General features: G+C 40.7%; 1 protein-coding gene across 16 annotated transcripts in view; it reads right to left on the reverse strand.

The window, feature by feature from the left end:
- Window positions 1–23,596, reverse strand: part of LOC309544369 (protein unc-13 homolog A) — a 297,990-nt gene that overhangs the window by 58,645 nt on the left and 215,749 nt on the right. The gene's annotated exons all lie outside the window — the stretch shown is intronic.

The following is a 23,596-nucleotide window of genomic DNA, read 5'->3' on the forward strand; positions in this document are numbered from 1 at the left end:
ACACACCAAGTGGCAGCTTACCAGAAAGACAAGGCCATCCAACCTAATGGAGAGGCTACAGAATGCTTGACAAAGGGGTATACAGGAACGCCAGGTGTCAATCCTCAGGGAATCAGGTGGAATGTACCCATATAAGTGGGAGGGGCTCCAGTTAGTGGGAGGGGCGAAACACATAGGCGGAGAGTCGCACACATTCCCTCCTCAAGAAAAACGTTTTCTTGAATTATACCACCATTTACAAATCTTTCAAATGCTACAGCATGGCTTGCATTGGTGCTATATTTTGACTCCTCATCCTGGATTGAGAAACTGTTGTTTTTTTAGTATACAACATAAAACCTCTCCAGAAACATGGACAATATGGATCACCAATCCATGTATAACCCATAGTATCATGCTGTGTGCTTTTCTTATCCTTCTCTAGACTACATGGAATTCATGCATCCTTATATAAGTACATTCCACCTGATTCCCTGAGGATTGACACCTGGCGTTCCTGTATACCCCTTTGTCAAGCGTTTTGTGGCCTCTCCATTAGGTTGGATGGCCATGTCTTTCTGGTAAGCTGCCACTTGGTGTGTTCTCATCCCACGGGTGATCTTCTTTCCATCCACTGTGTGAAGAGTACATACAGTTTCTACATGCTGGGACTTGTGGTTCCTCTACATTTTCACACACCCTTCCTGTGAACTCCTTTCTAATTTAGGGATTTTTATATGGGCTTTTTTGTTGTTATGCACATCATATTGATTTCAGTTATTTTATTGTTAGCGCTACACATTTATGCACACAGGGTAGTATTTTGACCTCCAATCCACTTTCCAAAAAAGGTTAACAATTATTGAAATATATATATATATATATATATATATATATATATATATACCGGTATATATATATATATATATATATATATATATATATATATATAGCAAAAACATAATACACTTCATACCATTTTTTTTAAATATACACATATTGAGACTCTAGTGGGAACTGACATGCATGGGGAGTTTGTATGCCTATCACTTAAATACAAAGTATTTTGGAAAACCCCTAGGTATATAGAGTAAAACATGTCAAAATGAAAAATCTCCTTTATATTTAAATCTGGGCCATTACCACAAAAAGTTCTAGAAACATATTTGTCCTTGGAACTTCCTACAAAGTCCTTTAAGGTGGCATTATACACTCCAGCATGCCAATCTAAATATTCCCCAACTTACTCAGCTACATTCTTCAGAGGTTGCACTGAGCCTGGCACAAGGGAAAACTTTTGGTGGAGCTGTGCTTCTGTAGGTAGTCTATGGATAAGAGTGTAGAATGCTATTTGCTCACTGCTTTGACTATACTCTTGTCCATAAGAAGCACTTCTTAATAAGCCCATCCTGGCACCCTTCCAGATGGAAAAAACTCACACATATCTTCATGGCCACCAAAATAGCCATAGCCAGTACCTGGAAGACCCCCTCACTGAAATATGTGGTAGTCAAAAATCATATCAATGACTCAAAGGTTATATACTTGCAACTTAAGCTGACTGTATAAGTCAAATGAGCCAATTCCCCCATCCACACAATTAATGTGAATGGGGGAATTCTTTCCACTGACAGTAGGGAAACGTCCCCGCCATTAAAATAGAATCATCAAAGTTGCCAGCTATGGCACTGATCATTCGACTAAAATCTGACATGTACAATCAGCCTGTCCATACATGGATTGACATTTGGATGATCCCTGCTGCCTCACTGATTGCCAAACATTATTATTATCTATATAATCACCTTTCTCAAATCTCCCATGCACAGTTCCACGTGATACCCTAGAACCTACCCTGGCTTACCACTTACAACTCTAGTCCCTAGCCCCACTTAACTCACCCTTTCTCCCAAGTTTTTATGAATTATTTATGAGTGCAATGCTCCTAAGTGGAGATGTCTGTGAACATTGGTTTAATAATAAACCACCTAAAGCAGTATTAAACTCAAAAGGAAACATTTATTATATTGCAGCTTACAAATACTTAGATGTACTGGCTGCATTTATTTCCTTTTTTTAGGCTTTCTTCTATTTTCATCTGGTCATCTGAGAAAGTCTGTTCTTTTTCAACAGAAAAGCTCTCTTGCAGTTACAAGGATGAGACAGACCCATTTAACAATGTCAGTAGTGCTTAAAATGATCAGCCTTTTATCTATTCATGTAAAAAAAAAAACAGTTTACTGTAACTGATTATAAAGTATTAGCTGGAGTTCAACTTCAGTTTCTTTTAGTCAATCTAAGACTCCCCTTCCCCCAGACTGACAATGCTGCTGTCCAAACCTGCCCCCTGTGCTCCCTAATGTGATTGTAAAGTCTAATTTTTTTCCCTATAAAAATAACAAACTTACAAAAATAACAAATATACTTACCTGCTCTATGCAGTTATTTTTGCACAGAGTGGCCCGGATCCCCTTTTTCTTGGGTCCCTCTTCTGTAATCCTGGCCCTTATTCCTGTTCAGTGCCCCCACAGCAAGCAGCTTGCTATGGGGGCACTGGAGCTGAGTCATTCAGACACGGAACCCAACCCTGGCCCCGCCCTCTCTCTCCCCTGATTGGCTAGCTGACTTTGACAGCAGTGGCAGCCAATGATGCCACTGCTGTGTCTCAGCCAATCTGGAGAGAGAATCTCGGACAGCTGAGACACTCGTAAACATCGCTGGACAGAGAGGGACCTTAGGTCAGTATGAGGGGGGCTAAGGGGGCTGCTTCACACAGAAGGCTTTTTATCTAAATGCATAGAATTCATTAAGATAAAAAATAAAAAACCTTCTGACTTTACAACTCCTTTAATCCAGAGTGGTGTCTGTATAATAAAAGAGGTGTGTTACTGGCCAGATCACCAGGTAAAAACAGAGGTGAAAAAAAGAAAACGAATACAGCCATTACATCTAATAATTGGTAAGTTTAAAATATTACATTTTTGTTTTTGGGTTTATTACTGCTTTAGAAGTCATATAAGCTTAAGCATGTTTTTTTTAAATATGCAAACATCTAGTATTTATGCCATGATGGTCTTATTCATGCACTTAATTTTATAAAGTGCATGAATGGGGCCTACACCTACATGCTCACTCTGTCACACATTTCCAAAAGAGATTACTAGCTGCCAAAAAGATGCACATTGCACCGGCATGTTCCATGATTTACACTATCAGGAAGCCAGTCCAGAGCGGCCAGAAGGCTGGAGAAAAAGTACAGAGGCTGGAGAAAACCAGCAGCACTGACATGCCTTATTAATGACATAAAAGGCAGAAAAGCGCTTCATAGGAAAACATGTCAGTTCTGCCATCCAAGTAATGTTGAGATCTACTTTACACAAAGCAGTGTTATTTATGGAGGATCAATGTAGAATGGGAAAAAAGTAAATGATTTTTGTGTCAAACTTAGAATAGTAAGTTGGTAAACTGAGGGATTTAACATCTCTCTACACAGAGGTTATAGGGTTGCAAAGAACCCCATTAAAAGTTTACAGGGAATGGGGTCAGGGCCATCTTTAATATTGATTGGACCCTGGGCAAACATTTTCTTGGGCCCTTTTCGAATCCACTTATCAACTATTTGAGGGCAGTGTGGGCTCAAGGGGAAGCTGCCTTGGGCCCTACAACAATGACTGGGCCCAGGGCAGCTGCCCATTTTGCCCTGTGTTAAAGACAGTCCTGAATGGGGTACCACCCTACCTGCCCTCACTTGTCTTGCATACAACACACCTCACCTGTGTCCTATTTAGGGCTGCCAATTCCTTCTGGATACCTGTGTAAAACGTTATATGGATATTGATTTACCTGGTAAATCCTCTGCTTCTAAAGCTTAGCTGTAGTGTCATTCAAATGTTGTAATAGTCTGCATCGCTGAACATTTTTATTAATGTATTTGTTAACAATAGGCTTGTGTAGATCAGGCAATGGAAACTGAAAGCAAGAAGTGACCCAAGTGTTACAGGTAGTAGGGACAGCAACAAACACAGCTGATAGACATGGGACCAGAGCAGAAAGAGAAAAGGAGGAGGTAGCAGCTGTGACATAAACCAGCCAACTGAGGTCAGACAGATACACAGGACATCTACTTACTATCATCTGCGTGTTTGGTGAGCAGAGAGGGATAAACAGCAGTCAGATATTTAGTTAATAAAACCACACTGCTCAGAATAAATGTCCTTTCTCCAACTGTATTTCTTAAAGACTGCTTATTTTGGTGAAATACCCTAATATCAAATACCACACCTTTTATATTATGACATGATCTATTCATCTGAATCTTAGCGGTTTCTGTTATATTTAAGGGCAAGTAAAGCACTGCTTTCACATACAGGAACAGACAACAGAAGTTACACATAAACTTTGACTTTTCCTGTAAAAGTCAAGCTTGGCTCTAGCCCTGCTGCCACCTGAGCCTTCCTACTGGTCAGTAGGGTCACCTGTTACATTAATGAATTACCAGGGAGGTTCTGAAAGGCCATGGAGCCAGGCTTGAAAAAAAAAAGTCAATAACATGCAGTTTTTGAATAAAAACAACCTGTTTGTGCATATTTTTCATTAATTGTATAGTTTAGATTACACAACCCAAGGACAAATTTCATTTAAGTAGACACTACAAATACCACCCCCATCCCCCCATATTTTAATATATGCTCCAGGGCTTCAGGAGTGTGGTAGAGTATAAGGCTTTTGTTTTAAAAGGGGGGGGGGGGCTTTTTTGTCTATCTAGAAGCCGCTTAATGCCAAAGATAGGGGTTTCCACAGAAAACAGACTCATATCTTTCTGGTGAATGAGTAGACACACAATTTTTGCTTGCTAGCAAAACCCTATATGCACTATATTGTCAAAAGTATTGGGATGCCTGCATTTACATGCACATGAACTTTAATGGAATGCCAGTTTTAGTTCGTAGAGTTCAATATTGAGTTTGCCCACCCTTTGCAGCTATAACAGCTTTAATTTTGTTCAAAATCAATTGGTGGAGGGGGGATTGTGGTGTTGGATTGATTTTCAGGGGTTGGGCTTGGCCCCTTAGTTTCAGTGAAGGGAATTCTTAAGGCGTCAGCATACTAAGACATCTTGTACAATTTCATTCTCTCAACTTTGTGGGAACAGTTTGGGAATGGCCCTTTCCTGATCCAACATGACTGCGTACCAGCCATTGATGAGCGAGTTTGGGGTGGAGGAACTTTACTGGCCTGCACAGAGTCCTGACCTCACCCCGATAGAGCACTTTTGGGATGAATTACAGCGGAGACTGCGAGCCAGGCCTTCTCGTCCACATTAGTGCCTGACCTCACAAATGCTCTTCTGGAAGAATGGTCACACCTTCCCATAGACACACTCCTAAACCTTGTGGACAGCCTTCCCAGAAGAGTTGAAACTATTATAGCTGCAAAGGGTGGGCCAACTCAATATTGAACCCTACGGACTAAGACTGGGATGCCATTGAAGTTCATGTGTGTGTAAAGGCAGGCGCCCCAATAAATACTTTTGGTAATATAGTGTATATATATACACACTGTGTATAGGGTTATAGTAGCAAGCAAAAATTGTGTGCCTACTCATCCAATATATATATATATATATATATATATATATATATATATATATATATATATATATATACACACACACACACAAACAAACATATACAGTATATACAGGGATTTTTTTTGTACTTACCATAAAATACATATCTTCTGTTCTGTTTCAATATATTTATTGCATTTTTGACAACCATAACTAAAGAGTGATCGTTCTTATAAGGCAAAGCAATAACATAGGCCCGCTATACAGGTGGGAAATGAAAGCTTTCATAGCATACAAATAAGACACAAATGTTAGGTAGTCCGTCATGAACCAAAACGTGAGTGCATAACAAATTAAGTAGTAAAAGGGTAGAAAGGTACATCAAGCCCAGGACTGGGACTTATAAAGAATAAGTCAGAATATCACCATGTTTCACTGGCCAGCCAACACCAACATAGAGGATACTAGGAATATCACAATCAGCAATAAACTGCAATGAAAATCCATTTCTTAAAGTTTATCAAGGGACACAGCAATTCAGATACACTCATAGTTACATCCCGTTACATAGTAGGTGAGGTTGAATAAAGACAATAGTCCATCCAGTTCAACCTATGTAGGGGTGTGTGGCTGTAATTATCTCACATACCCCTGAATGTTCTGATCCTTGAGATGTACGTCTAAGAGTCTTTTGGAAGCCACCATACTTCCCACAGAAACCACCTCTTGTGGTAGAGAATTCCACAATCTTGTAGCTCTAACAGTAAAGAACCCCCCACGTTGCCTGAGGTTAAAACGCTTCTCCTCTAATCGCAATGTATGCCCTCGAGTCCTCATGCACTCCCTATGACTGAATAGCTTTTTTTCTATGCCGAGATCACCATTGAGATATTTATAAATTGCTATCATGTCCCCTCTCAGGCGTCTCTTCTCCAGGGAGAAAAAATCAAGCGATTGCAGACGCTCTTCATAATTAAGGTCCTCCAATCCCCTAATTAGTTTAGTTGCCCTTCTCTGGATCCTCTCCAGCTCCAACACATCCCTCCTGAGGACTGGCGACCAGAACTGTACAGAATACTCCAGATGTGGTCAGACCAGAGTTTTATAAAGTGGAAGGATTATAGTCTTATCTCTGGAATACATCCCTTTCTTTATGCATGCTAATATTCTGCTGGCTTTGGCAGCTGCCGCTTGACATTGCATGCTATTGCCTAGTCTATCATCTACCAAGACTCCCAGATCTTTCTCCATTTTTGATTCCCCCTAACGTGTATTGTGCTTTTATGTTTTTAGTCCCCAAGTGCAAAACCTTACACTTCTCCACATTAAACCTTTTGCCATGTCGTAGCCCACTCCGTTATTTTGTCCAGGTCATTTTGTAGGATATCTGCTTCATGCTGTGCAGTTATTGCCCTGCCCAATTTTGTGTCATCTGCAAAAACTGATATTGAACTACTGATCCCGTCCTCAATGCTGTTTATGAATAAATTGAACAAGGTTGGTCACAGGACTGAGCCTTGGGGGACCCCGCTTACTACCTCAGACCAGTCTGAGTACGCGCTGTTTATTACCACCCTTTGGACACGCCCTTTTAGCCAATTCCGTATCCAAGAGCAAGCCCTGCGGTCGATACCTGCAGACCTTATTTTATAAATTAGGCGCTTGTGGGGAACTCCCACTGCCTACAAGAGGAATGAACTCTGGAAAACAGAAAAACGACCTATTCCCTGTACAGGCGGTTCTGGGGTTACAAACATCTGACTTACAAACAACTCCTACTTACAAACGGAGAGAGACAACAGGAAGTGAGGAGAAATCTAGCCCTAGGAAGGGAAATTTACTTCTGTAAGAGTTCTCATGGGAAAAGGTGTCTCCAATGAAGCTTTATCACTAATCTAAGTTTCCACAACAACCCAAAATTTTTAAAATCCATTTGTCATAGGGACAGAAAGTGAGGTAAAGTCTTCTGAACAGGGGTACAGACAGAAAAACAAATGGTACACGGGGTGTTAACTCTTCCCTATGCCATCCAAAAAACGTAAAAAGTATTAGTTTGGCTGAAGTTAAACTTAAAAAATGTACCTATTCCGACTTACAAACAAATTCAACTTAAGAACAAACCTACAGTCCCTATCTTGCTTGTAACCCAGGGACCACCTGTATTCCTCAATTTAATGGCAAAGCAGTACCAAGAGCATGATCATAAACACAGAGGGGTTGGACCTGCGTCCATCACTGAACTCCAAAAAATGGACTGTACAATAAGTATAAAAATCTCCATTCCTTTCTTGTTCTTTCAGAGACACTAGATTCAGGTACAGTCAGGACCTCCAAAAGCAGTTTGACTGATGAGTAGGTAACAGCATCAAAACCATACAGGCCCACACAAAAACAACAGAAGTCGTGACTGCCTGCAGCTCACAGAGCTGCCTGAAGGACCTTACACCCAAAGCTGGTATCAAAAGAGGCCTGAACATCCAACTGGTAGAGCTTTGAAAATGTATGAACAAAGAACCAAGTGGTAGCCTTGCAAATATAAGTAACATTAGCCTGATGCCAAAAAGTCAGAGTAGGCCTTGTGGAGCTAACAGGGTGTTCATTGATAGTTAAGAGTGGAAACCAATCCTTAAGACCATAAGCTTGAATGATGGTTTGTCTGAGCTACTGAGAAATGGTGGGATGAGAAATGAGCTCTCCTTTTTGGGGACCATCCAGAATGACAAATAGAGAGTCAGCCTTTTTAATAGGAGCAGTGGCTGCTAGGTAAAACCAGCACATAAGGAAAAGGATAAGGTGGCCAGTTCAGATGTGATTTGCTGATGACAAGAGGAAATGAGAGTGGAAAAGACAATATCCCTGATAGGCTCAAAGGATGTTAGCACTTATGTCTTGCAGCACTGGGGTCCCTGTTTCAAATCCCAGTCAAGACACAATCTGCACAGCCTCTGGATGTTATCCCTGTGCTTGCATGGGTTTCCTCCCACATTCTAAAGACATGCTGGAAGGTTAATGATTTCCTTCCCAAATTAACCTTAGAATGTTAATGCATGTAAGATAGGGACCTCAAATTGTAAGCTCCTTGAGGGCAGAGTCTGATGTGAATGTACAGTATGCAAACGGTGCATACATTTCCAGTGCTATAGAGATACCTGTAATAAATAAGGGTATTTATTTAAGTGCTGAGAGATCCAAATTCAGATCTATAACATGGGTGGCAATATGGGATACCCCTATACAAAGGTCTTGATCGAAGATTGGGAAGACAGTGGTCCCAGAAACAAGATCGCCAGCACAGAGACAAAGCTATAATCCTACCACTTTATAAAACACTGGTCCGGCCACACCTGGAGTATTCTGTCATGTTCTAGTCGCCAAACCTCAGAAGGGATGTGCTGGAGAGAGTCCAAAGAAGGGCAACTAAACTAATTAGGGGATTAGAGGACCTTATTTACGAGGAGCGATTACAAGCGCTTAATTTATTCTCCTTGGAGAGGAGATGCCTGAGAGGGGACATGATAGCGATTTAAAAATACCTCAACGGCGATCCCAGCATAGGTAAAAAACTATTTAGTATCAAGGAGTGCAAGAGGACACATGGCCACACAATGAGATTAGAGGAGAGGCGGTTTAACCTAAAGCTTTGTAAGGGGTTCTTAACTGTAAGGGCAGTGAGAATGTGGAACTCTCTTCCACAATTAGTGGTAGCAGTGGGGAGTATGGCTACTTTTAAAAGACTATTGGACGTGCATCTCACAGATCACAACATTCAGGGTTATGGAAATGATCACGTCACTGACACACCCACACCTGTGATCGTTGATGGTTTTAAGGAATAAATACGGACCCAGGCACATTTGCAAAAGATCCAGGATTCATCCCATAGAGAATTTCCTGGGACGAAAGCCTCTTGCCTCACATCAAGCAAAGTATTCCTTCCATGTGCATAGACTTCGCAGGAAGTAGACTTCCCAGCTTTTAGCCTTGTGTGAATCACCAATTTAGAGATAACTGTCTCTCAAAACCTGAAATTTAACAGCATTGCTGTTAAAGCCAGTGACTGTTAACCAGGGTGGTAAACTGGTTCTTGAGACAGAATATGCCAAAGATCTGGAAGAGCCCGCTAAGAATCTGCCAGGAGTCTGATCTGGTCCAAGTACCACATCTGCCTGGATCAGTCAATGGAATACCCTCCTTCCCGATCTTGTGCAGCAGTCGAGAAGAGTTTGTAAGGGGAGAAGGCATAGATCAGGCTGTACTAACCCCACAGAATCACCAGAGCTACCACTAGAGTATCCCTGTACATACAAACCAGTCCAGTTGGTTGTTAAACCTGGATACCAGGATGTTCACATTCAGAATCCTCCACTTGGACACAGGTCCTAGAACACCTCTGGGTGTAGAGACCGTTCCTCTAAGTCTAGGCGCTGCTGGCTGAGGAAGTCTGCCTGACAATTGTCCACATCTGGAATGTAAATGACAGGCAAGGCTGGAAGATTAGGTTCCATCCAAGACAGGATCTATCCCACATCATGTGCCGCCTCAAGCCTTTTGGTACCGCCTTAATGGTTGAAATACCCCACTGCAATGGCCACAGTGGATGACCCCCCCCCCCCCCCCCCAGTTGGGTTGTCCAGTGTTGCAGGGACAACCATATCATAGACAAGATTCTTTCAAAGTCGAAGTCCTATGTTCTAACTCCTTCTCCAACCTGACAGGCTGGCATCTGTCCTGAAAATCTTCAAAGTGATCAGAAAAAAGAACTTTCCTTCCACCAGACAGGATTGCTGATCTACCAAGCCAGAGGCAACCTAGTCGTTGGTGCCAGAAGAATCAGTCTGTCTACGGACTGGACTGTTTTGTCCCATGATGACAGCATGTTTTCTTGTAGGGGTCGGGTGGGGAATTGGGAAAATGGAGCAGCCTTGAGTAGGCCTTCCTAGGCCAAACCCTAGACTCCTTCTGATGGAAAAAATTAGTACTTTTGAGTACCCAGTGACATGCTCGATGAGGGTATCCAGGGCAGCTCTGGAGAGGTGTTGCAGGCTGAAGGATTTGCAAAGCAGGGACTTTTCGCATTTAGGTTCTGCAGCCCACCAAAACCCCAACCCAAGAGTTATCCTCATGTTCACTGACAGGAGGCCCATCTGGGAGGTGACACAGGAAACGTCAAACAACTCATTCAAACTGTAGTTCAAGGCTGCAGTCATGAGCTCTAGACACTCTAGAATTACGGAATTTACTGCCAAATTGATCAGGTGCCTTACAATGGCTTTAGCCCATTTAACTGGGATCTATCACTGCTATAACAGGTTGCATTGCAGGAGCTGTCAGAGACGACAGAGTTCTAGAAAGTGGGGTCCTTAAGAACTGGTTAATCCTCCACTTACATTGCCAAAACTTGATTAGGACAGGATACTGCCTGATCCACAGAAGGGGCAGTCCGCTTTTGATAAAGTCCTCCTCAAATGGGTATAAATATATGCTTGGGAGGGGAAAAAAACTTGTCAGGGTTCTGATAGTCTCTATAAAGGAAAATAAAAAAAGAGGGTGCACTGCAAAGGTTTTGGTTGGCTTCAAAGCCATAAAGGAGCCTAGATTTGGGACAGCACTGGTAAAAGCTACAGGCTGGCCCCCACATTTTAAAATTGTGCATACAGTGTCAATTATGGCTTAAATGGTCTCCTTTAATTTTATAGTTATGGCAGAAGACTATCACTCCTCCAGTGTAGGCTTGTCCATTAAATGCTTAAGAAACTCAACATCATGCGGAAATGCCAAAATCTGGATGGCCGCATTCCAATGCAAACACCTTTATTATGTAAAGTAGTCCATACAGCAACAGAAGGTACAAATGACAGCAGCAGCTGACACATTTCACACCCTTTAAAGGGTGTGAAACGCGTCGGTTGCTGCTGTCATTTATACCTTCTGCTGCTGTATGGACTACTTTACCTAATAAAGGTGTTTGCATTTGAGTGCGGCCATCCAGATTTTTTAATTTCTACAGTTCGCATGCAGAGCCAGCACCCTTTATTGCATGGTGGAGGTGTGATCGAAGGACTGACACCTGGAGTGGTTATCATTCATTGTTTGAAACTCAGCATCATGAAGAGCCACTTCAGCTGAAGGCTCAGAGGCTGCAGGCAGATCAGAGAGAGATTCTACAGGGTTGTGAAAGCACATTAACTGCCTTCACAGTCAACAATTAAATGTGCTATTTAGCCCATTAAAAATCTGCATGACCGTTGTAAAATCCTCTAGGAACAGAACTGAGCCATGGAAGAAATCGAGGACAAACTTTGGTCACCTAGTTCCATTTCAAACTAAGCTTGTGCTTTTGTGAGAACTGACCTTTAACCTACCATCCATAAATCTAGGTCTTTATCATTCACAGGTTAGATGCCAGCTTTCAAGCTATGCAGGCAAGAATATGTTTAGGAACATAATTGGCAGTGCCCAGCACTGTTTAAAAACTCTGTTTATTAAAATCAATTGTTAATAATGTGACAGACCATTAGTTTTACCATCCCTATTTCTGCACGTTTCGTAAAAACATTGCACATCACAGGCTAGGAGCTACTAGCTTTTAGTAGGTAAGTATGTTAGCAGTGCTAAATGTAAAATTAACACATCTAGCATATTAGCTAGAGACTGGTTTGTTTAATTTAAACAATCCATGTTGCTTTTAAGGGACAATCAAAGTCATGTTCAAGTAGAAGTAAATGGAGCAAAGCATAACAAGAATACGAGAATATTTTATAGTATAACAAATAGGAATTTTGACCTATCTGTGAATTCCATATATTGAAATACAGTACAGGACACAGGAATTGATTCTTGCACTATGGATTATATGCCACTTCCTATGGGTACATAGTTAGTCGGGTTGAAGAAGTTCATCTGGCTCAACCAATAAAAAACAAAAAATAGTAAAGAAAACACAACCATACAATCCCATATACACAATTCTATACCCGAAATTGATCCAGAGGAAGGTGAAAAACCCCAGCAAAGCATTATCCAATTTGCTACAGCAGGGGAAAAAATTCCTTCCTGATCCTTCGAAAGGCAATCGGATATTCCCTGGATGAACTTTACCTATGAATATTAGTACCCATTTATATTATTTACACCTAGGAAAGAATTCAGGCCTTTTTTAAAGCAATCTAGGGAGCTGCCCAGAACCACCTCTGGAGGGAGTCTATACCACATTTTCACAGCTCTTATGGTGAAGAAACCTTTCCATATTTGGAGACAAAATGTGTTTTCCTCTAGACGTAAAGAGTGCCCCCTTGGCCTCTGTGATGACCTTCAACACCAAGTTCACTATATGGACCCTTTATGTCTTTATACATGTTGATCATATATCCCCGCTTAGTTTCCTCTTCTCAAGAGAGAATAAATTCAGTTCCTCTAATCTTTCCTCATAGCTGAGCTCCTCCATGCCTCTTATCAGTTTGGTTGCCCTTCTCTGCACTTTCTCCAGTTCCCTGATATCCTTTTTGAGAGCTGGTGCCCAAAACAGGTCTTACTACTGATTTGTATAGGGGCAAAATGATATCTCTCTCTGGAGTCCATGCCTCTGTTAATACAAGAAATGACTTTGCTTGCTTGGGAAAACGCAGCTTGGCATTGCATGCTATTATTAAGCCCTTTATCTACCAGAACACCCAAATCCTTCTCCTGCTCCCCCTAGTATGTATGCTGCATGCATATTTTTAGCCCCCAAGTGCATAACTTTACATTTATCAACATTAAACCTCATTTGCCACACAGTTGCCCAATGAAACAATCCATTGAGGTCATCTTGTAAGTTGTGGTGAAAAATCTTCAGCAGCCTCCACTAAAATGTCATTATTCCCCTTGCCTTCTGCAAATGGAAATGTGCCATTTAGTTCAGAATGTAATGCATGAAAATAAGAGAGAGGCACAAGAGCATTTACAGCTATTTGCACCCACTGATTCCAGAAATAGAGATAGTCTTTGGAATAAATCAGAGATTGTGGCAGTCCAAATTTTGTCTGTGAGGAAGCCCGATTCATGGGAATGGAGCTGTGTTAGTACCTTGCTCCAGAACAAGGTAACAGCTATCACCCTGTGAGGTACTTGGAGTTACCTCAGGGCTTAAAATCTAATCATCGCTGTTCATCTCATGTTCTCCTGCTACCAAAAACCTGTAATCCACCATTGCTTAGTAAGGATTTTCCCCTGTAGGAAACTCATGTGGACTGAGGGTGCTCAACATTACTAGTATGAAGAAATTGCAATAATTCTGGTGCTAACAGAGTTCCTGTGCCTGTGTCTGTATCATTTGTAAGATTGCTATCTCAGCCTTTGAAGACCTGTTCCTCCAAGGAGCCAATCTACTGCAAGTAACAAGCCTATGTAAACAGCTATTCGCATATCAATGAACGTCATCAGAGACACAGATTAAACTTTAGAGAAAGTCCCACCTATAGGCTATATAAATTGTATTACGTGTCCTAGACAATTAGAGCTATTCTTTTTGAAACCAACCCTATGTAATGTGATTGTCGTGCTCTCCAAGCGTGTATTTCTACCTACATGCTTGTATAATAAATACATCTATATTTCAATCTGGCTTCAACTGTTAAAATGTTATTGAAACCCATAAGATTTGAGGTTCCCCTTACACAGGCATCTCATGTCCATTCTCCATGTGCATCTCACGTCCATGCTCCATGTGCATCTCACGTCCATGCTCTTTAAGATGTAGGGTGACTAATGAGTACTGACCTGCATAGCTTGCCTTCCTGCGTTGGGCTAATTATTTTTGAAATGATTGCTTGGCTTCCAAGTGTTCATGTTAAATGATCTTCACTACACTAGACTGCACATAGGTAATTAGCTTATGTATAGGTGTTACGTTTATTGGATATTTAAGCTTCTGTACTTTACTGGGCTTGAGTGCAATGTTTGTTAAAAATACTGATTTTTTCAGACACTCCAGCAACATAATATACACTATATTGTCAAAAGTATGGGGACACCTGCCTTTACACACACATAAACTTTAATCACTTGCTGACCGCCCCACGCAGATTTACTGTGGCAGGGCGGCTCGGCTGCACATAATCACGTAGATCTACATATTTATGTGCACGCGGTCTCGGTGGCGCGCGCACTGCCAGAGCAGCGCTTCCGATGTGATTAGACACGGCGGGAACCAGCCCATGGGAGGAGCGGGCGCGATCGCCGTCTTCAGGGAAACTGACAGGAAAGTCACCTGCCTATGTCAACAAGGTAGGCGACTCTCCTGTCAGACAGGCACGATGTGATCGTGTGTCTCAGCTAAGCTGAAACACTGATCTCTGTGTGCCTGTCACAGAGCCTTCCCACCCCCCCCCCCCCCACAGTTAGTAAGCACAATTTAGGAGCACACTTAGCCCCTTGATCACCCCCAGTATTAACCACCCCTTCCATGCCAGTGTCATTTATACAGTAACAGTGCATATTTCGCACTGATCACTGTATTGGTGTCACTGGTCCCCAAAAAGTGTCACTTAGTCCCGCTAAAAATCGCTAATCACCGCAATTACTAATAAAAACAACCAAAAACAATAAAAAGCCCACAAATCAATCCGTAGTTTGTAAACGCTATAACTTTTGCGCAAACCAATTAATTTACGCTTTTTGGGATTTCTTTTAACAAAAATATGTAGCAGAAAACAAATTGGCCTAAACTGAAAAAAAAAAATTTGATTTTTAAATTTTTTTATTGGGAATGCTTTATAGCAGAAAGTAAAAAATATTGTTTTTTTTTTCAAAATTGTTGCTATTTTTTGTTTATAGCGCAAAATCTAAAAACCGCAGAGGTGATCAAATACCACCAAAAGAAAGCTCTATTTGTGGGGAAAAAAAGGACATCAATTGTATTACACAGGTACAGCATCGCACGACCGCATAATTGTTAGTTAAAGCAACGCAGTGCCGAATCGCAAAAAACGGCCTGGTCATTAATGGGGGTAAAACCTTACAGGGCTGAAGTGGGTAATGGCATCTCAGTTTAGTCCGTAGGGTTCAATATCGAACTACCCTTTGCAGCTTTACCAGCTTCAGCTCTTCTGAACAGGCTGTTTACAAGGTTTAGGAGTGTGTCCCAGAGACAAACTCCTAAACCTTGTGCACAGCCTTCCCATTAACATTGAAGCTGTTATAGCTGCAAAGGGTGCGCCAACTCAATATTGAACCCCACAAACTAAGACTGGGATTCCATTAAAGTTCATGGGCGTGTAAAGGCGGTGTGTCTGTAAACTTTTGACAATATAGCGTATATTATTTAGTGTATTCTTCCCCTCTTCTTGTGTTTTGTTTGAGTGTGTAGCTAGTATATTTTAATAAACACCCAGACCAGGTAGCTTCATGTCAAAGGCCCCCTTCCTCAACACATTACACGCATACCAAAAAAGGGGAATTTATTTTTTTACTTATCTTCCCATGTGAAAATGCTGTTTCTACACTTGTACTTTCTGTAAAAATACCACACATCTTCCACATAGCTGAACCAATGTATATTTACTCCCATGAATGTGTTCAAAGCTCTCCTCTATGTACAGCATAGCTACAATGGCAGATATTGATGATCCGCATCCATGCACATCCATGTTTCTATAAAGGTTATACTTGTACTTAAAATAGGGGGTATTATGGCTACGTTCCAACATAGAACAAATTTGGTGTTCTTTGAGTGTCAATTGGCTGGCAAGGGTTTTATCCAGTTTTTGACTTTTCATTAAGTCTCAATATTATTTGAAGTTAATATACAATTGAAAAGGATACATCTGCCTTTAACTTTGCCTCTGTTGACAAATCCTGTTTTTTGAATTAAGGTGATTTACCAATATAGGTGTAAATGCTGAGATACAGGATGTTTCCAATGTCCATTTGAACCGAGGATTTGAATGGTGAAATATATATGAGGTTATTAAACAAGTTAAGTTAAATACAATTGCAAGAATGAAATTCTTGCAGTAAAAAACATAACAGCATTGCAGAAAGCAAAAGGTTTTTTATGCCTAAATCCATTTTCTGTATTAAGGCAAAAAACCTTTCAAAAACAATGCCCAGCAGCCGCCCGTCCTAACACTTACCTTTATCCTGTATCAATCCAGCGCTGTGCCCAACTTCTGTTCTTCTCTCCTCTCTCACAGATCTCACAGCTTTAGTCGAGAGCAGGAGCGGGGGGGGGGGGGGGGGGTTTAGGGTGGCTTGCTATGGGGGCAGACTGAGAAGAATAAGAGAGAAACATCGCTGGTGGGGGATCCCAAAAGAGGTGATTTGGGGCCACTCTGTACATTAACATTGTACAGAGCAGGTAAGTATAATATATTCCTTGTAAAAATAAAAAAAGACCTTTACAACTACTTTAAATCTCACATACTGTATCAGAGACCTTGCTAACAGCAAGAATTTGGTATTCTTTTTTTAAGTTATATGAATGTTATAGCATATAACTGCAAATGGTATTCTTTGTTAAATAAACAAGTTCCGTCTTTAGCTGAGATTCACGGTTTAATTTCCTTCACACTAGCATAAAATGTATCTTTTATAATGCATTATTCTGTGAAATGCATACAGTTCTTTTAAAAAAAGTTGTTTCTGTTGAGTTCTCCTTGGTTTTCATGTTTTATTGGCAAAGAACATTAAATCACTTTGGATTTAATTTTAAGTTTTCACACTGATCAACAGAAAGACTTTTTAATCTCAGGTTTCAGGTTTCTTTGGCAAAAAATAAAGCGCAGGGACATCCCCATAATCCCTCCTACTCCCAGCAAGCCTAAATTATGTAGTAAGCAATAAGGAGATCATAAAGAACCAAGGGAGGGACCTGTGTTTCTATACACCAAGAAATTAATTGTACTGGTAAGTCAATTGTATTTTCTTAGTTGTAAAGTACAGGACACAGGATCTTCAGTCGTCAGCTATAAAAGGTCCAAAAGAAGTCCAACTGGGGGATGAGTAACACACCAAACAAAGGCTAACAGGCTCATGTAACAAGGGAGTAACAGAACTCACGCAGAAGTGATAGCAACATGATTAAGGCTAAAAAGGTGTGGTCCAAAGGAATCAACAGAAACCGGGTTGAGACCCCACTAAATTGCTGGTAATATTACAGGAAGAACAGTTGCAAACAACTTAGTAAAAGTACAAGTACAAAGGCCCCCACTGATGAGAGGTAAGTAGCCTTTGAAAGGAACTCATTAGGTCAAAACTAGATTCCTAATGGTTCTCAAAGCCCTACGCTGATCAGGACCAGCCTAGGAAAGTCAGGTCCATTGCATGGAGTAAAGCCTGGGAAGCAATCCTCATTCATCACCAAGTTTAAAACTCTCCAAGACAAAGCTGCATTATATATATATTTTTTTTTTTAAGTGACACCTCCTTTTCTATTATCTCTGCATAATCTTTTTCTGGTTTCACTTCAAATTGTGATAAATCAGTCCTCTTACCACTTGATCCATTACCGGGAGACCTGCCCTATACGGCGGCATTAATATCTGTAGTTTTCCCATTTAAATATTTTGGACTTATAGTTACTCCCCTGGGTATCTGAGATGACTATTTGGCCCAGAATATACTGCCTATGTTCCCCAAACTACATCAGGCTGGAAAAACCTGGTGCAAACTGCCACTTTCAGTCATAGGGAAAGCCAATTTGACCAAGATGGTCTGGATGCCACAATTGCTTTACTTATTACATAATTGTCCCATTTGGATACCACAGCATATATTCTGTACCATTGACTCCTTATTTAGGAAACTTATATGGAAGCACGGCCATTCAGCAATTTAACTTTCTAAGCTCCGACTACTCAAAGATGGGGGCAGTTTGGCAGCCCCTAACTTCAAGTTGTATTACTTTGCATCACAACTACAACATTTTTATGGATGGAACTCCAATGATCTCCATCGAGTGAATAATTATTTTGCAATTCTCCAATGTTCCCCCAGTGGAACTGTTTATAGTGGGCCATTTCTACACTAAACATAGTTTTCCTACATTTTTTCTGTTTCATCGTTTGTGGAAATCTGTCAGAATAATTTCCTCTCTTGACTGATATTCCACATGTCCCAAAAAATGCTTTTTCAATACCTTAAACTCTACTATGCATTACGATGCCAATCGGCTTCTTATTCATTGAAATATAATCCATCTTCTCTTCTTACAATGGCTGTATCCACTTCCTGTTCTAAAAAAAAGTTTGATAGGTGATGTATATTCAAAATCACAAACTGCTGCTACTGCTCGAGTTCACCTGTCATGTGAAAGCCAATTGGGGGGAAAATGTAGGTCCCTTAAAGGGTAACCAGTGGCAGCAGGCCTTAGCTACAGTACAGGTAGTCTCTCTTTCCCCGTTACAGTGGTGGACTCAGCTGTTCACCCCAGAATTTATACTCCTGGGGATAACTAGATATATCTAATTGCCTGTGCTGTTTCACAAATACAGGCACCCTTATCCATATGACATTGCCCCAAGCTTCACAGATACTGGTTCAATATTTTCCAGGTATTTAATAGAATTTGTTCTACTCAAGTCCCTCCTGATCCCAAATTATCTATACTGGGAGGACATTCTTCCAGATGATTTCAGCCTACTGTGGACCAGGGCTTTAAACCTAGCTCACAAATTAATATTACAAACATGGCTTTCATCCTCTCCTCCCAAGTTTCAACAATGGAGGGATGCTGTTAACCTTCTCTTAAACAAGGAGGAATTGACATATAAGCATAGAGGTTGGAAAATTTTGGAAAACATGGGATCCATGGCTGTCTTCTTCAGAATCCACATATGTTTCACCAATGGGTTCTTTTTCAGTTGGGGAATAAAGTACTGGAGCTTGGCCTGGGAACTGTTCAATTGAGATGTTTGGGGTGTCACTACCTTCTTTGTAGTAGGTTGCACTGGTATCTGTACTCGTGTGATATCTGGAGTATGATACGACATAATTTATAATTTACAACATTATTTAATTGCACAAGATTTTATTTGTTAATATTAATATTTGTTCATTAACTTGTCAGAAAGTAGGAAATATACATAAGCAGGGTAAAGACTAGAATTAGGCTTGGATGCCTGAAGCAAAAAGATGGGTCCAGAGCTGAGTTCTGGATATTTGGGATCCTCCCGTAGCTCAGTAGAGTGTGAACAGTCTGATGGATGTTCTGTGACTTAGCCGGAGTCGACCAGGCCTTCAGAAGAAGGTTGTCTAATAGATCACTGTTGAAGCAGAGCAAGAACAGGGTCCCAGAGGACATGCCTAAAGAAGACCACACTTAGAAAAAAAGAAAGGGATTTCCAGAAAAAAACAAAACACAGGAAATATAAGAACACCAGGAAAAAGGGGACAAGCGGGGGGCATTCCACAAGCTCCACAAAGGTCAGAAGATATCCCTATGGAGTGAGGAATGGCCAGTCTGCCAGTACAATGCTGGACTTTGTATTTAATAGAAGGATAATGGGTGTATTCCCTTTCTGCCAGTATCCTAGGGGTGAAAAGCTGTGTCTAATCAGTGTGAAGATCTGCTTAACCAAAGGTGTCAGAGACCCAAGTCTCAGACTGATGTCTGAAAGCCCTGGGATAATTTTTAGGAAGAGACCTACTAATGACTCAGAGTAGCTAAAAATAGCAAATGATAATAACTCCAGGCTAGGAGATATGGCCAGGAATAATACTGTAGATGACTGAGTGAGTCCAGATTATCCAAAGCCCGCAAACAAAAAAGGGGCAAAGTTACTTTTGACCAGGGCACCACAGCCCTCCTACAATGGCCTATAAGTGAGTCAGCAACAGAAAAGGTGACTCAAAGAACAACTGCTGAGCAGAAGGGGTAATAGCCTGGCGTGACTAATTCAACTCAGTTCAGCATACAAACAGTATATGAAAGGTAAAAAGTAATTCCGCCCAGAACCTAAATGACAGATTCCAAGGTCTACCGCAATATTATAGACAATTAAAAATACTGGCATCTGACTGGTCGATAAAATTACTAGCTTATTGGACCAGGGGGCATGACAAGTTGCTGACTGTACAAATGAGCTACAGATGATTCTACTTTGGTAAAACCACATGTATCTCACAAACATCAACTTAAGCATAAAACTGTAACAGGTGAAGATCAAATGAACACAGTAAAAATGTTCCAATGGGGCATAAAACAGAGCAAGGAATGCCAGCAAGAAAATATAGTGAACCCATCGGCTTTAGCAAAAGCAAGACAGCAGAGTGCAGCAGCAAAAAATAGGCTCTTTCAGCATAAATTCACAGCCAAAGAAGGGGAGTAATCCAGCATCTTTCTCAAACAACAGGTTTGAAAATGCTGCTCTTTATTACAACACTTACATGAGCCATTCTGAGAGGCCAATTGTGACTAGGTCAACATAGGCCACCACACCATATAGTCTTGAAGTGCAGTGTAAGGACTAGCCGGCGTGCAGAGGCCGTGGCTAAAGCACCCTAAGCATAACATATGAAATAATAGTACTGTATGTAAGTGAAACTATACCCACAATGGATAAGCCCACTAGGCAGATGGGAACAGTCACAATAGCCACTGAAACGAGGTCACCAGAGGCCACCAATAGTGTGCAAGTAAGACATTACCAACTACCAAGGACTAACCACAAAACAGGCATAGTTAAAGGTCATCTGGGATGAGTGCACCATAGTCCGCTGTGCAAACAGTACACTAGTGTGACAGAACATCTGGATCACTCACAGTCCAACTGCAGAACAGCAGTGGCCAATGCCTTGTGTGACTAGGTCCAAGTAAGCCACTCTAAAAATGATATACAAGTGAGACCGAACCACATAGGATATTCACAACCACTGCAGAAGAATTAATGGCTGTCTGTAAATAGCGCACCACAGGCCACTGTGTAAACAGTACACTGTAGACATTATTGACAACTATCACTTCAAATCCACTGCAAAGCAACAGGGTAATGGTTGTGCATGACAAGATCACTACAGACCACTGCAAAAACAGTTTACAGTGAGACATTATCCATAAGAGTAAATAGAAACCACTCAAGAGCAGGGATCATAGGTCGCAGAATAAACAAACAGTGAAACGTTACAAACAAGTTTTACTCACAGAGCCACTACCAAGCATTAGGGGATAATGACCATGTGTAACTAGGTGACCATGGGACAGTCTACAGAAAAAACAGTGAGACATTAAAACAAGAGATGTGCATGACAAAGTCAACATAGGTTGGTGTACCAAAAGTCTCCTCAAAGCTCGTTCACAAACCACTGAAGAGCAGGAGATGTCAATCTCCATCTATGACCCCCCTCCAAAAAAATAAAATATTAACTGATTGGAAAGTGGTGAGGCTCACTAACCTGGTACCTTTCACCATGTATCTACAGTGTCCCCAAAGGGGTATTCCAACAGCCTTAGTGCCATGCATTCTTAGCAGAAAAAAGAAGGAAAGCTTCTCTAAGTAGAGAAATGTCCATTACTTGGCAGAAAACTAAGGTTGCTGGGAGTAGGAGGGGTTATATAAGGGATTTCCCTACACTTTTTCTTTTTTGTCAGTGTCCAGTCACCTGAGGTTACCTGCACATAACCCATGGTTAATGACTAAAGATCCTGTGCCCTGTACTGTATGACTAAGAAACATAACTCCATAAAAATAAAGTCTTGTATGACCACTTCTAAAGTTTTGGTATCATTATAAAGGATATAGTTATTACCAAATAATTAGGCCATTAGCTGAAATGTAAAAATGACTTTGGAGTTTAAATGGAATAGCTCTAGTCAGGGAATTAGGAAAATTAGCCCATCCATACTATATCAGTTCAAGATGAAAGTGGTTAATCTATCTGGAGCATCACAATAGTACGTTTAAAGGAAACCTGCACTAAGGAGATATAAAGAGTGCTATTGCAGACCTCAATTTGAATATGCAAGCTGTCTGAATTCATACATTTCTAAGACAAAAACCTGAACAATGTTACATATCAGAAAAGTAAAAGTGAAGTCAGAGTCCCTTATTTGCATAGATGTTCTAAGTCACTGAATGTACTAAAGCCACTAAATCAGCATCACAATCAGAGTACTAGAATATTCTGAAAGTGAATTTAGCAGTAGCAGTCCCCATATTTTCTCAGTACGTGTTTCCTTTATGACTATTGTTTTCCAGATAACTATCATCTATTCACAAGTGGTATCATTTATGTAAAAAAACAGTGCATGAGGCATCACCATAAAACAAATTTAAACAAGATTTCCAGGATGGCTAGGTGTAGACATGTAGTGGTTAAAGGCTCATAAGATCTTTCTGCCAAAAGATCTTTTCATATACTTGCATGTTGTTTTTTTCGCACTCATGCACGGTGCACAAAACACATCATTCATGTCATGCATTTGTACACTTGAAAGTATTTATATGGTGCATATGTAATAATTTGGACATGATACATATTTATAATATTATGGTATATTAATTATAATTGAGATAACAGTGACCCCAGTCTTTATCACTTGCTTCCAGAATTTTGTTTGTCCTGTGCAATTTTTGTTGCTTTAACTGTTTGTGCATTGAACACACCCTGGCTAACCCTAGTCTCATCTGGAAAAAAAAACAATACCCATTAAAAATCCATCTCAGATACATTACCCCCCCCCCCCCGAGATTGGTTGGCCAGGTAGCTTCTGCAGAGCTGGTAGTGCACCCACTATATGGTCACTATTGGCAGGATCAGGGAACGATTATCACAGTTGCAGGTAGTCTCATTCCCTCAGCTGGGTAAATTAGTTGCCCTAGTGTTGATTTAGTACAAAAGATCAGATTTAGAGTTACTCACACTATAAGAACCTGACTGGCAGGCATATGAAAGTAAAATTATACCATAATTTAAAAATTAGAAACATAGTACTTGCAAGGATTTCAGAAGCTTGATAACCACATAGTAAACATTCCAGGTTTCTTCTATTTAGGGAGCAGGGTAATGAGATTATTGTTGGGTAATGCTACAACTCTACCAATGTCTAACATTTCTAGCTTAGTACAGCAGATT

The sequence above is a fragment of the Pelophylax lessonae genome, assembly GCF_965119305.1.
Source record: "Pelophylax lessonae genome assembly, chromosome: 1".
NCBI lineage: Eukaryota > Metazoa > Chordata > Amphibia > Anura > Ranidae > Pelophylax > Pelophylax lessonae.